Source organism: Aquarana catesbeiana, linkage group LG06 (assembly GCF_042186555.1).
Source record: "Aquarana catesbeiana isolate 2022-GZ linkage group LG06, ASM4218655v1, whole genome shotgun sequence".
NCBI classification, from domain to species: domain Eukaryota; kingdom Metazoa; phylum Chordata; class Amphibia; order Anura; family Ranidae; genus Aquarana; species Aquarana catesbeiana.
In genome coordinates this window covers 203393151-203406610 of record NC_133329.1, presented here as the reverse complement: position 1 = coordinate 203406610, position 13460 = coordinate 203393151, and positions in this window count along the sequence as shown.

Sequence of the window (13460 nt, the reverse complement as noted above, 5' to 3'; positions counted from 1 at the left end):
ACCCATTCACCAAAAAAAGTGTCAAAAAGTAAAAACCACAAGAGACAGTTTTTGATAAATACTTTATTAAAAAAAAAAAGTTTCCCACAATGTAAATCCACCATCAATTATGCCGCCCGACGGACCTGAAAAATAGCAAAAAAAAGAAAAAAGCTGTCTCTTCGCTTTGACAGCTCTTATATAGGCGAGGGCGGGGTACGTAACTGGGTGACCCCGCCCCCTTCTGACATCATGTGTATTTAGGTATTTATAAAAACAATTAAGATTGCACTCATAAAATAAGAGGAATGCAAGCATGACATCAATCTCAGTAAAATGGCCGGTTTCCGTATGCCGAAGGTCAGGAGGAGGCTGGGTGGAAGATCTGTGATTCCTGCTGTAGATGGAGGGCAACGTGCCTTGGTGGTGATAGGGAGAATTCCACTGGATAGGCTGACAGGCAAGAGGATTCGCTGGTGGAGTTTGTAACCACGCTGGAATGCAAGGCAGTGTGGAGCCCCGAACTGGAAAGACGTCAGGGTGCAGTGACATCACAAAAAGGGTGGTAACATGTGTCGGAGCAAATCAGCTCCTTTGTCAAAACAAGTTAAAACCCCAAGACTAACACTACTAGGATAAAAACATGCAATCTTAAACAGAAGGAGTGGCTATGGAAACCTAGTGAAGCTTCCATTAAAGAAAAAGGGTCTGGACATCCAGAACACCACACAGAAGAATTAGTCTTATATGGCACCAAAAAAGGCAAAAAATGGCATAACATTTGGTGAGAGCGCATAGGTATAAAGAAGGCCATCAGTTGGATATCCATCAATGGGTAGTCGATGCCTGCCTGGTATTTGCCATGTGCAATGGCGACCATTTTTTATAAGTTATATGAATAAAGCACTTAGCCAAACTATAATAAATCCCATCAAAGTGAAGAAAAAAATATTAACAATTGTATCTACGGTGAATGAAGGCTTAAAGGGGAAATTAGAAAAATGGTTGTAAAGCACATAGGACACTAAGGACATTTCTTGCATAAGGCACTTTATTTTGGACTTTACAATTTTTTTGACTTTTTATATTGGTTTGATGTTTCATATACAATCACGTGGTTTTATGTATATAAACTAAGGGTATTTTTGTATATACAGTAGTATTGAGCACATTTTTAGCACTGTATATACTGTATAGTTGTTTATTTATATATTTTTATTCTTCCCTTTGCTGGGATTTTTTATAGCTTGGCTGAGCGCTTTATTTATATAATTTATCCACTTGCTGACCAGGCCTTTTCTGGAACTTTTTGTTTACAAGTTTAGTATTTTTTTGCTAGAAAATTACTTAGAACCCCCAAACATTATATATATATTTTTTAGCACAGACCCTAGAGAATAAAATGATGATCATTGCAATATTTTATGTTACACTTTATTTGCGCAGCGGTTTTTCAAACGCAATTTTTTTGGAAAAAATATACTTTAATGAATTAGAAAAAACAAAACACTAAAGTTAGCGCAGTTTTTTTGTATAATGTGAAAGGTGATGTTATGCTGAGTAAATAGATACCTAACATGTCAGGCGTTAAAATTGTGCACACTCATGGAATGGCGACAAACTACTGCACTTAAAAATCTCCATAAGCATTGCATTAAAACATTTTTACAGGTTACCTTTTTAGAGTTACAGAGGAGATGTAGTGCTAGAATTATTGCTCTCACTCTAACGATCGCAGCTCTACCTCACATCTGGGGTTTAAATAGCATTTACATATGAGGGCACGACTTACATATGCCTAAGCCCATTTCTGATATTTATTGCTTACAAGTTAAAATCTGTATTTTTTGCTAGAAAATACTTAGAACCCCCAAACATTATATATATATTTTTTTTAGCAGAGACCCTGGAGAATAAAATGGCTATCATTTTTTTTGTCACACAGTATTTGCGCAGCGGTCTTTCAAACTCGGTCTTTCAAACGAAACAGTAAAATTAGCCCAATTTTTATATTTCTATATAATGTGAAAGATGATGTTACACTGAATAAATAGATACCTAACATGTCATGCTTTGAAATTGCGCACACTCGTGGAAAGGCTAAAAACTATAGTACCTAAAAATCTCCATAGGGGATGTTTTAAAAAAAAAAGAAGGGTTACCAGGTTAGCGTTACAGAGGAGGTCTTTTGCTAGAATTATTGTTTTCACTCTGACGATTGCGGCAATACCTCACATGTGTGATTTGAACACTGTTTACATTTGCAGACATGACTTACATATGCATTTTTTTGCTGCGCCAGCATGCGGTAAAGAGGGTGCTTTAAATTATATTTATTTTTTTTTCTTATTTATTTTAACATTGTCCCTTTAAAAAAAAATCTGATCATTTTTATTGCTGTCACAAGAAATGTAAACATCCCTTGTGACTGTAATAGGCGATGACAGGTAATCTTTATGGAGGGATCTGTGGTCTAAAATCCCTCCTTTGCACTTAAAAGTATTCAGATCACCAAAATCGGCATTTCTGAATAATGGCGTCGCTTCTGGGATTTTACATTGGAGACCCGATCAAAGCCAAATCCGGCTGTGTGCGGGTCTCAACCTAGCCGGCAGACGTGCTGTCTGGCGGCTCGGGTCTCCCGATGGGACGAGAGGCCCGGGAAGAGCAGCGGAAGGTGACGGGAGGGGGGACGTCCCCTCCCGCTCCTTTAGGATAACAGCTGAGTGGCTTTTAGCCACATTGGTTGTTATCACTAAAAAGCCAACCGCTGGCTATAAAAACCATTACCGGGGTGATGCCTGCAGCTGTAAAACCCCTTCAAGCCATGAACACATATTTGTGTACGGTCGGCGTGAAGAGGTTACATTTTTTTCTTAATTATTTTTTTCTTAATTATTTTACTTTTTATTTTTACACTGTCCCTTTATTCTATATTTTTTATCACTTTTATTCCTATTATAAGGAATGTAAACATCCCTTGTAATAGAAATGAGCATGACAGGTCCTCTTTATTGAGAGAACTTGGGTAAAAAAAAAAGGCCCTTTGACTTTTAAAAAAAAATCATCTCTTTAAGCCCGAGAACTGGAAGTGATGTCAGAGGTTGCTCTGGTCCTCCAAGGGCATGGAGCCGAGCGGGGGGCCATCTTGCCCTCACTCAACATCCTGCCTAGCCATTGGCAGCATTGGATCAGTTCTGAGCTTACCAGCGGCTCCAATAAGCTCAGAAGCGACCAGGAAGCGACGGAAGGGAGGTTGGCACCTCTCCCGCCACCTCTAAAAGTTATCCGGGTTCAAATCCACTGCTGGAACCACTTTAAACTGACACTGAATCACCTACAGAATAAAATGATACCAGGGTTATGGCAGCTAGCTGCTGCCATAACAACGTTATTTAATGTCAAAGTCATGACGTAAATGTACTGTAGGCAGTCAGCAAGTGGTTATATCTTAGATCCCATTCTGATCCAGTACAGCAGCTGTATACAAAGTAGATACATAGCGTCAGATTATGAGTGTATAATGTTTTTCTGTATTTTGCCTTTTTATGTACAAGCTATTTTTGATAGCTTGATTTAAGCTAGGATTTTGTATATTTTGCCTTTTTGATGAACTATTTTGATTTGCTCTTTTTATGATCTTCCTTTGACCTCTACCCTGTATGTGTCTTTTAACCCTTGCACTGTGTGAGGTCATCACTAGGGGGTGTTGTTGGTGGGTGGGGCTTAGGGTTCATTAGTTTGTTCACTTCCATATTGTAGTGTCTTTAGAAAGATGGACTGAGTTTTATCAAAACATAGACAAAAAAAAACACTGCTGTTTTTGAGCTTACTGCTCTGCAAGACCCGACTGCCTTTGAAATCGAAGTACACATGTGTGAGAGTTGGCAAAGCTGCACGCCCCAAAAAATTGCAAAAATGGGACAGTTCCCCCAAAGGGTTTTTTTTAGCAGCAAGGTGATTAATTTGTAGAAGATTTATTTTTATTTAAAAATCTATTATTGTACAAAGAAGAAAAATTCTAATTCACAATGAGTTTAAAATATGAACTCTGGTTTGTGACATATGAAAAACATAATCCATCATTCCTGGTAAACAACACACAGTGTAGCCAGTTGTTTACAATACATTACATCATTGCCAACCACATAAATACCCCACAAGTGTTTCAACACCTTCAGTCGTGGTCTTCTTCAGGGAAATTTTTATTCTAAGGCGATATATCAAAAGAAAACTTCTTTTAAAATAATTAAACACTTTATAGTATACAAGGTATCTCTCCATATATGTGGTGATTTATTTACCTTTCAGAAGATGGCAAACAAGGAATGTGTCCTATAACCGGAGTTGTTTAACCACTTGCCGACCAGCCGTCATCATTACACTGTGGCAGGTCAGCACGATCCCGCGAGCCGTCGTAGCTATACGTCGGCTCCTTTAAGTGGGATAGCAGGCGCTGCACTGCAGGTGTTGCCGATGCTTGTGGCCAACGGTCGCGATGACTGCCAGCCATGAGCGATCGCGGGCACGAGAGGCAGAACAGGGATGTGTGTGTGTAAACACACACATCCCTGTTCTGTGAGGAGTGATAGATTGTCAGTTCCCAATAGCTAGGAACCATGATATGTCATTTCCTCTAGATCAGTCCCCTCCACCTACAGTTAGAAACACACACAGGGAACACAGTTAACCCCTTGATCGCCCCCTAGTGTTATCCCCTTCCCTGCCAGTGACATTTTTACAGTAATCAGTGCATTTTTATAGCACTGCTCGTGTATAAAAGCCAATGGTCACAAAAATGTGTCAAAAGTGTCTGATGTGTCTGACATAATGTCGCAGTCCTGATAAAAATCACAGATCGACGCTATTAGTGGTAAACAAAAAATAATAATAAAAAAGCTATAAATCTATCCCCTATTTTGTAGACGCTATAACTTTTGCGCAAACCATCGCAAATCAATATATGCCTATTGCAATTTTTTTTACCAAAAATATGTAGAAGAATACATATCGGCCTAAACTGAGAAAAAATTAGCTTTTTTAAAAAAAAAATGGGGATATTTATTATAGCAAAAAGTACAAAATATTGTGTTTTTTTTCAAAATTGTTGCTCTTTTTTTGTTTATAGTGCAAACAATAAAAACCCCAGGAGGTGATCAAATACCACAAAAAGAAAGCTCTATTTGTGGGAAAAAAGGACATCAATTTTGTTTGAGTGCAGCGTCGCACGACCACGCAATTGTCAGTTAAAGCTACGCAGTGCCATATCGCAAAAAAATGGCCCGGTCATTCAGCAGCCAAATCTTCCGGGGCTGAAGTGGTTAAAAGATTGAGCGATCCTGAAATTTTCATGTGTTACCTCCACCTCTTCCAGGCAAGACCCAGCTCCAGAGGGCTTAAAAGGAGCCACTTGGACCTCTGAAGGGAGAAGGGATGTGAAGCACCTGCGACGTATTATTTAAACAATAAGGCTCAAGACATGATAGGTCATGATAGGTCATTTATTTTGAAGGAATTGGAATATTTTCAATCACAATTACTTTTCCTTTGATGGTTCTCACTACCTCCAGGTGCAGTGTGTAGCTATGGGACATGTTGTTCCCCATCCTACGCCAACCTGTACCTGGGGGAGTGGGAACAATCTCTTTTTTGGTGATAAGGATCTTGTCAAGTACCTGAGCCATGTCTCTACATGGCTCAGGTACATTGATGACTTCTTCGTCACATAAGAGGGACATGAGGACCTTCTTTTGAAGTTTTTTTTGTAAAATCAGCATTAACAATTATAATTTAAAATTTAACATGGTCCATGACACCAAAACCATTACATTCTTAGATGTCCAGGTGGATTGCAACCTGGAAGGAAGATTGTGCAGCACTTTGCATCGAAAAAGTACTGCTGGTAACATTTTTATCCAACTTCCCCTAAAACATTCCATTCCATAATGACAATATCTTCATTTGCAAAGAAATTGTTCCAATGATGATGTTAGGAGAAGAAGCTGGCAAGCTTCAAAACAGTCTACTTGAACGAGGATACAGTCGTTCCTGTCTATGTAAAGCTTAAGAAGACCACGACTGTAGAGGTTGAAATGCATTGGGGTATTTATGTGGACGGCAATGTTGTAATGTATTGTAAACAACTGGCTCCACTGTGTGTTGTTTACCAGCAATGATGGATTATGGTCACAAACCAGAGTTCATATTTTAAATTCTATTTTTTTGGTACAATAAATGATTTTAAATGAAAATAAGTCTCCTACAATGTGATCACCTTGCTGCTAAAAAAAAAACCCTGGCGGAACTGTCTTTAAACCAGTTTTGGATAATATAATGTATATATTTTGTCGCTGTTCCACGGGCATGCACAATTTTATCATACAATTGGGTATTATATTGTGTTTTCTGTGCATTAAATTTCATTAAATTGTATTTGGCCTTCCTTGGACTAATTTCCTACTACAGATCGTGGATTTCAGAAGCCTCCCTACTGATGCAACCTTTGTACGATGCTCTGAAATCAGACCCCTTCCAGATGTCTCCAGAAGAAATATCCAACTCTGAGGCCCTCAAGCGCCATCTCCTCTGCCCCGGCGCTAGGGCTACCAGATTACGACAAAACATTCAAGCTCTTTGTATTCGAATGTCTGGGACATGCTGCAAGTGTACTTACCCAATCACACGGCAACCAGCTACGCCCCATAGGATATTATTCCTGTCGGCTGGATGTGGTAGCAAGAGGAGGCCCATCCTCCCAGCTGTCTTTGCTGCACAAGCCTTGCTTGACAAAACTTCGGTCCTCGAACACTTCCTCATTCTGCTTGCTCCCCATGACATTACTGCCATACTAAACCAGATCCAGCCGAAACATCTATTCACTGCCAGACACTTGAGACTCCAATGCTCCCTCCTTCTACCGGACAACATTACTCTCTTACATTGTCAAACACTGAACCCTTCCACCCTCCTTCCACTTTCCGAGGGGGGAATGGAGGAGGAGCCGAGTCCTGACTTGTCACCACATGACTGCTTCAAAATAATGCGGCTGGAGACCACGCATCTCCCCACCGTGAGTGAAATACCCCTGCAGAATCCAGACCTAACAATTTTTGTTGATGGCTCCCGATTTGCTGATGGACAAGGCAAATACCACACAGGATATGTTGTCACCACTGAAAACACAGTTCTACAAGCTGAAGCCTTACCACAGGTGATGTCTGCACAGGAGGCAGAGCAGCAAGCACTTACTACAGCATGTAAATTGGCAGAGGTAAAAGGAGCCAAGATTCATATGAACTCAAGATATGCTTTCGGTGTTGCCCATGATTTTGGTGTTAGTTGGAAGGCCAGAGGATTCCTGACGGCTGCAGGAACACCTGTGAAACACAGTTCAGCTATCAAAGACCTGAGGGACGCCTTGCTTCTCCCAACCCAAGTGGCTATTCTGAAAGTGAAAGCACACGGCAAACCGAACTTGAAGGAAGCTTGAGGCAATCATCTAGCCGATTCAGCTGCCAAACAACCAGCGGTCCACGGGAAGTGGACAGCAGGGTGGTAGAAGAAGACCACCCCGTGCTTGCCCTACAGACTCTCCCAGTGGACAGAGTTTATCTGAAAGAACTACAGGAAGCAGCAAGTCTGGATGAGAAGGAAAGCTGGAAGTGGAGAGGAGCAACTCTCAGAGATGGACTATTTGAGTGCAACAAGAAGTCTTGTCTACCCTGGAGTATGTACCCAGCCGTGGTGCAATGGGCACATGGAGCTGCACACTTGTCAAAGACTCTTATGAACTCTCTTATCAACAAATACTATGTAGCACCAGGAATTACTCCAGTGACCAACAACTTCTGCAGATCATGCTCTATCTGCACCAAATGTAACCCAGGATGCACAGAAAAGGCCCCGCCTTCACAGCCTCAGTGACCAAGGAAATCTGGACTGCACTGGGGTTTACCCTAGCTACCACCCCCAGAGTAGCGGGAAGATTGAGAGAATGAATCGTACCTTAAAGACCCAAATGTTAAAAATGGCCCAAGAGACAGGTGTGCATTGGCCGGACACCTTGCCCATTGCCCTATTCAGCATCAGATACATACCTAAGAGAAAACACTCCCTATCCCCTTATGAGATTTTGTTTGGTTCAGCCCTAGACGACTTGGTTGTTACTTTCCACAACACTTACAGTTGCAATCTGATGTGTTGACTAATTATGTAACCGCATTATCAGGAGAATTAACCCAAATACATGCCCAGGTGTTTTCTTCCATTCCAAATCCTGAATTAGATACAGGAACACACCAACTACTGCCTGGAGATTGGGTGCTGGTAAAGAAGTTTGTGAGGAAGCACTCCCTTGATCCAAGATATGATCCATTCCAAGTTTTGCTGACCACAGCCACCTCAGTCAAATTGGCCGGGAAGAACACCTGAATACACGCTTCCCACTGAAATAAAGCTCCAACCCCTGAGGACACTTCATGATGACCATGCTGCATATCCTTTTTCTGTTGGTCTGGGGGGGGCCCGGGTGGTCATCTAAAAAAATGATAACATAATTAAATTTTGGTATAACTCTTCAAGCACTCATGTGGCCACCTTTACCTTTGATTACTGTGACATAGTACCTTGTCCATTTGACCCACATGTGTACATAGATACCATAGGGGTCCCAAGGGGGGTCCCTTATGAATTCAAAGCCAGGGACCAGGTAAAAGCTGGTTTTGAGTCTTTGATCCCCATAATTACTGTTAACAAGAATGTAGATTGGATTAACTACATATACAATAACCGACAGATTTGTGAATTACACTAGGGATGCCCTTCAGGGAATTGCTGAATAGTTAGCCCCCACTTCCTATATGACATTCCAGAACCGGATGGCCTTAGACATAGTGTTAGCTGAGAAAGGAGGTGTCTGTAAAATGATAGAAAGAACGGGAACCTGTTGCACCTACATTCCTGATAATACTGGCCCAAATGATAAGGTTGCTCTAGCTATAAAGAAATTAGAAGATCTGTCATTGGAGTTGAAGAAGAACTCAGGTATCACAGACCCAGGGGATCAATATTTTATCTGGATGAGTGGGTGGCAAAAGGTGCTTGCCCAGATAGGGGTAACTGTATTAATAATCCTAGTTCTTTTAGCCCTGACTGTATGTTGTATCCTACCATTTGTAAAGAAGTTAATGAGCAAGGCTGTAGACAAGAGCACACCCACATTTCTCCACCAAGAAGAGGAGGACCCTATTGTGATGGAAGAAGATAAACCCTTCACCCCTCTACAGTCACTCCCTGTCCATAATCTCACAATCCTATAGGGTTGTAGGTATAGGTAGCGCCTGACTGCCCTTCTCTAGCTGTATCGATGAGGGGAAGTGAACTAGTTGCTGCCCATCTCTATATACAGTCTAAAAGAGTTGCTGAGAAAAATGGGCCACGTAAGTAGGACCTTTAGTATGAGGGACAGAAGAAAATAGCCATTTTAGGGGGGACTGTGAAGGAATGTAATGAGCATGATGATCAGAAAATGCCTATTTTCTTATGTGTATACATGATTCTATGCAACTCCTTACTTGTTATATAGTATACAGCTTAGCTTTGCTTCAGAACTAAAATGACACCTGCATCTTGCTGACTACACCCTGGAGGTATGAGGAGGTAAAGAGAGAACAAGCGACAACCAAGCTACAAGCATCAAGTTCCTGCATTCTTCCTGTATTTCAGCCACTAAGATGTGCCTTTTAGACTATGATCACATTTACATAGTAGTGACGTATACTCTATTGTTCTTTGTGTATAAAACGTTGGGCACCGCCCTGCAATAAAGAGAGATGAGGAAGTAATTGAACTGAGCAGACATCAGTGTGATTACTCCCGGCATGCACGTACATCCACATTTCATAATTAGGAGCAGCAACAGACATCTAACCTGAGCCCGATTGCAGCTCTGATCTAACACAATGGGACCTAGTGATGCAAGTTGAACACTAATGCCCTGTACACACGGTCAGACATTGATCGGACATTCCGACAACAAAATCCATAGTTTTTTCCAACGGATGTTGGCTCAAACTTGTCTTGCATACACACGGTCACACAAAGTTATCTGAAAATCCGATCGTTCTGAACGCGATGACGTAAAACACGTATGTCGGGACTATAAATGGAGCAGTAGCCAATAGTTTTCGTCTCTTAATTTATTCTGAGCATGCGTGGCACTTTGTGCGTCAGATTTGTATACACACGATCGGAATTTTGGATGCCCAGGGGCGCTCTTGCCTATTGGCAAAACTCCCGCCTCTCTGTGCCACCCTGCATGCTCTGCATCACTTCTCTCTGTTCCTACAGGGATGATTTCTCTCTCCTTCTTTGACCACCACAGGGGGGAGCTGCTCCACTCCATCGGACACCTGAGCCTTAGGACCTGGTGACGACGGGCGAAGCCGTGCGGTAGTGCACTGCACAGGCGCGTCACAGCTTCACGTCTGCCTCCGGCCCTTCGGGACCGGATGGGGGGGATAAAACGCCGCTGCTCCAGCGTTTACACACTGCTGGAGCCCCTTGGGACATGAAGTGCCACTGCTCGCTTAAAGGTAACATTCATAGGCCCTATTGAGGATCTTTGCTTGCCTCAACTGTATGTATACATATTCATGATTTGTTGCTGGGCTGTCTTATCTGTGACTGTCCTGGCTCCCTCTGACTCTCCCTACCTTTTTAAAACAACACTATTGCTTGTACTATTGGTCTTCCCCCTTTTGGATCATCTTTTTTTTACTAATTCCTTTTTTCAGTATCAGTCCACTGAATACCCTTAGTGTTGTGAGGTAGCCCTACTAAGTCCCTCGGTCTCAAGCTTTTCCAGGGTCTACATTGTAAGTTCATTCTTTATTATTCATTTAATTGGTTATTAGATTGTCCTGCAAACTTCCCACTTACCATATATATATTATATATATAATATATATATATATATATATATATATAGTTTAAGATATTTTATTTCTACTTCCGTACATCTTAATCCCTGTATATTGTTTTTAGCTGGCCCTTTTGTCCCCTCTGTGACCCCCAGCCGCCTGTGGCCTTGACTGTTACGGTCAGCTTTGGGTGTGACTGCGACAGGACTGCTGCCCCCGTTGCTTTGGTTGAATTGGGACAGAAGCACTGCCCTGGGAGTGGAGACACAGGTGCATATCTTTCTATTGTATATTTCATGTTTTTTGGAAGATGGCTGTTGAGTGTTTATTCATCAAAGCCTTGGTAGTCTGACACTCATTATTAATATTTTTTGTATATGTTGTTTGTCCATTTCAGAAGGTCTGTACCTCCGCAAAGACAGCTCCCCTGAAGAAGCCCGATCTATGGGCGAAACATGTCAGGTTTTTTATGCTGTCCTGTTTAACATCTCGACAATAGTATTGTACATGCCTGTGTCCTTTGGTTTTATGTATATTTTCTGTTTTGCTCTTCAAGACAAGAAATAAAATATTTTTTATTGAATACATTTGATGATATTTTGCACCTCTAAAATCCCCACCCCTTTTTTTCTTTGACTTCCAGGATCTAGGTGATTCTCAGAATCGCTGACATCAAATGACCTGGACAAGGCATTGGCTCGGAGGTTTTTGGCACCTGGACGAAAAGTAATGTTAAAGTTTAAGCGGGCGAAAAAGAGGGCCCAGCGAGCTTGATGTGGGTTCAAGCGTTTCGCGAATTGTAAATACCGCAAATTTTTATGATCAGTATAGATGGTAATACAATGGGGAGAACCCTCTAGAAGATGTCGCCATTCTTGAAGAGCTAGTTTAATAGCGAGTAGCTCACGGTTCCCAATGGTATAATTCTTCTCCGCATCAGAAAACTTCTTGGAAAAGAATCCGCAAGGCTGAGACTTGCCCTTCTGAGCTGGGAGTAGGACGGCACTGACTCCTACTGAAGAGGCATCAACCTCCAAAGAAAAGGGTTTTGTAATGTCCGGACGTAGGAGAATTGGGGCGGAGAGGAAGGCTGCCTTGAGTTTGAGGAAAGCATCAATGGCTTCAGGGGACCAGAGCCGGGCATTGACACCCTTGCGAGTGAGAGATGTAATAGGGGCCACCAAGGTGGAGTAGTTACGAATGAATTGGCGATAGTAATTGGTGAAGCCCAAAAAGCGTTGGGTGGCTTTAAGACCAGAGGGCTGGGGCCACTCAGAGATGACCCGAAGTTTGGCTGGGTCCATAAGGGGGCCCTGTGATGAGGTTATGTAGCCCAGAAATGGAACTTGTGTTTGTTCAAATAGACATTTCTCCAATTTTGCAAATAGACAATTGTCCCGTAGACGCTGTAGCACAGCTTTCACATGAAGACGATGGGTAAGTAAGTCTGGTGAGAAAATAAGAATATCATCCAGATAACCAATAACACAGAAATACAGAAGATCGCAGAAGATCTCATTAACCAAATTTTGGAAGACCGCTGGGGCATTGCATAAGGGAATCACAAGATATTCATAATGTCCGTTCCTGGTGTTAAAGACGGTCTTCCACTCGTCTCCTTCTCCGATTCTTATCAAATTGTAGGCCCCTCCAAGATCCAGTTTGGTAAAAACATGGGAACCTCGTAGTCTGTCAAAGGAGTTCCAAAATTAAAGGAAGAGGGTATCGGTTCTTCACGGTGATGGCGTTAAGGCCCCTGTAGTCGATGCATGGACGGAGTGAACCATCTTTTTTTTCTCTACAAAGAAGAAACCGGCTCCGGCAGGTGAGTTTGACTTCCTGATGAAACCTTTTTGCAGGTTTTCCCGAATGTATTCAGACATGGCTTGTGTCTCGGGGATAGATAGAGGGTAGACTCGGCCTCAGGGAGGAGAGGTCCCAGGTAACAGATCAATGGAGCAGTCATAGTCCCTGTGAGGAGGAAGGCGATCAGCGTTTTTTTTGCAGAAAACATCTCAGAAAGACTGATATTGGGAAGGCAGCATGGGAGTTGTGGAGGTCTCAGCCAGAGGAATGGAAGGAGGAGGCAGCATCCCGGATATACATTGCCGCTGACACGGAGGACCCCAAGCCAGTACTTGTCCAGAATACCAGTCAAGATGCGGGGAGTGTTTCTGCAACCATGGAAGGCCCAGGATGATGGGATTGGAAGACTTAGGCAGAATTAGGAAAGAGATCTCCTCAGCATGCAAAACCCCAATGCGTAAGACAATAGGAGGGGTTTTAAACTGGATGAGGCTCATAGGCAAGAAGGAGCCATCTACTGCGGTCACGGAAAGGGGTATAGCCAAGGCAACAAAGGCAATGCCCAACTCGAAAGCTAAAAATTGTTTAATGAAATTCTTGGCAGCACCAGAGTCCACGTATGCAGGGAGTTGATAGGCATTTTGAGCCCAGTGGATAGCCACGGGAAGGGTGAAATGAGGGAAGCGGACAAAATTAAAGAATCGGTCTAGATCACCTCCCTCCGAGTGACCTAGACCCTGGAGTTTCCTGGACGGA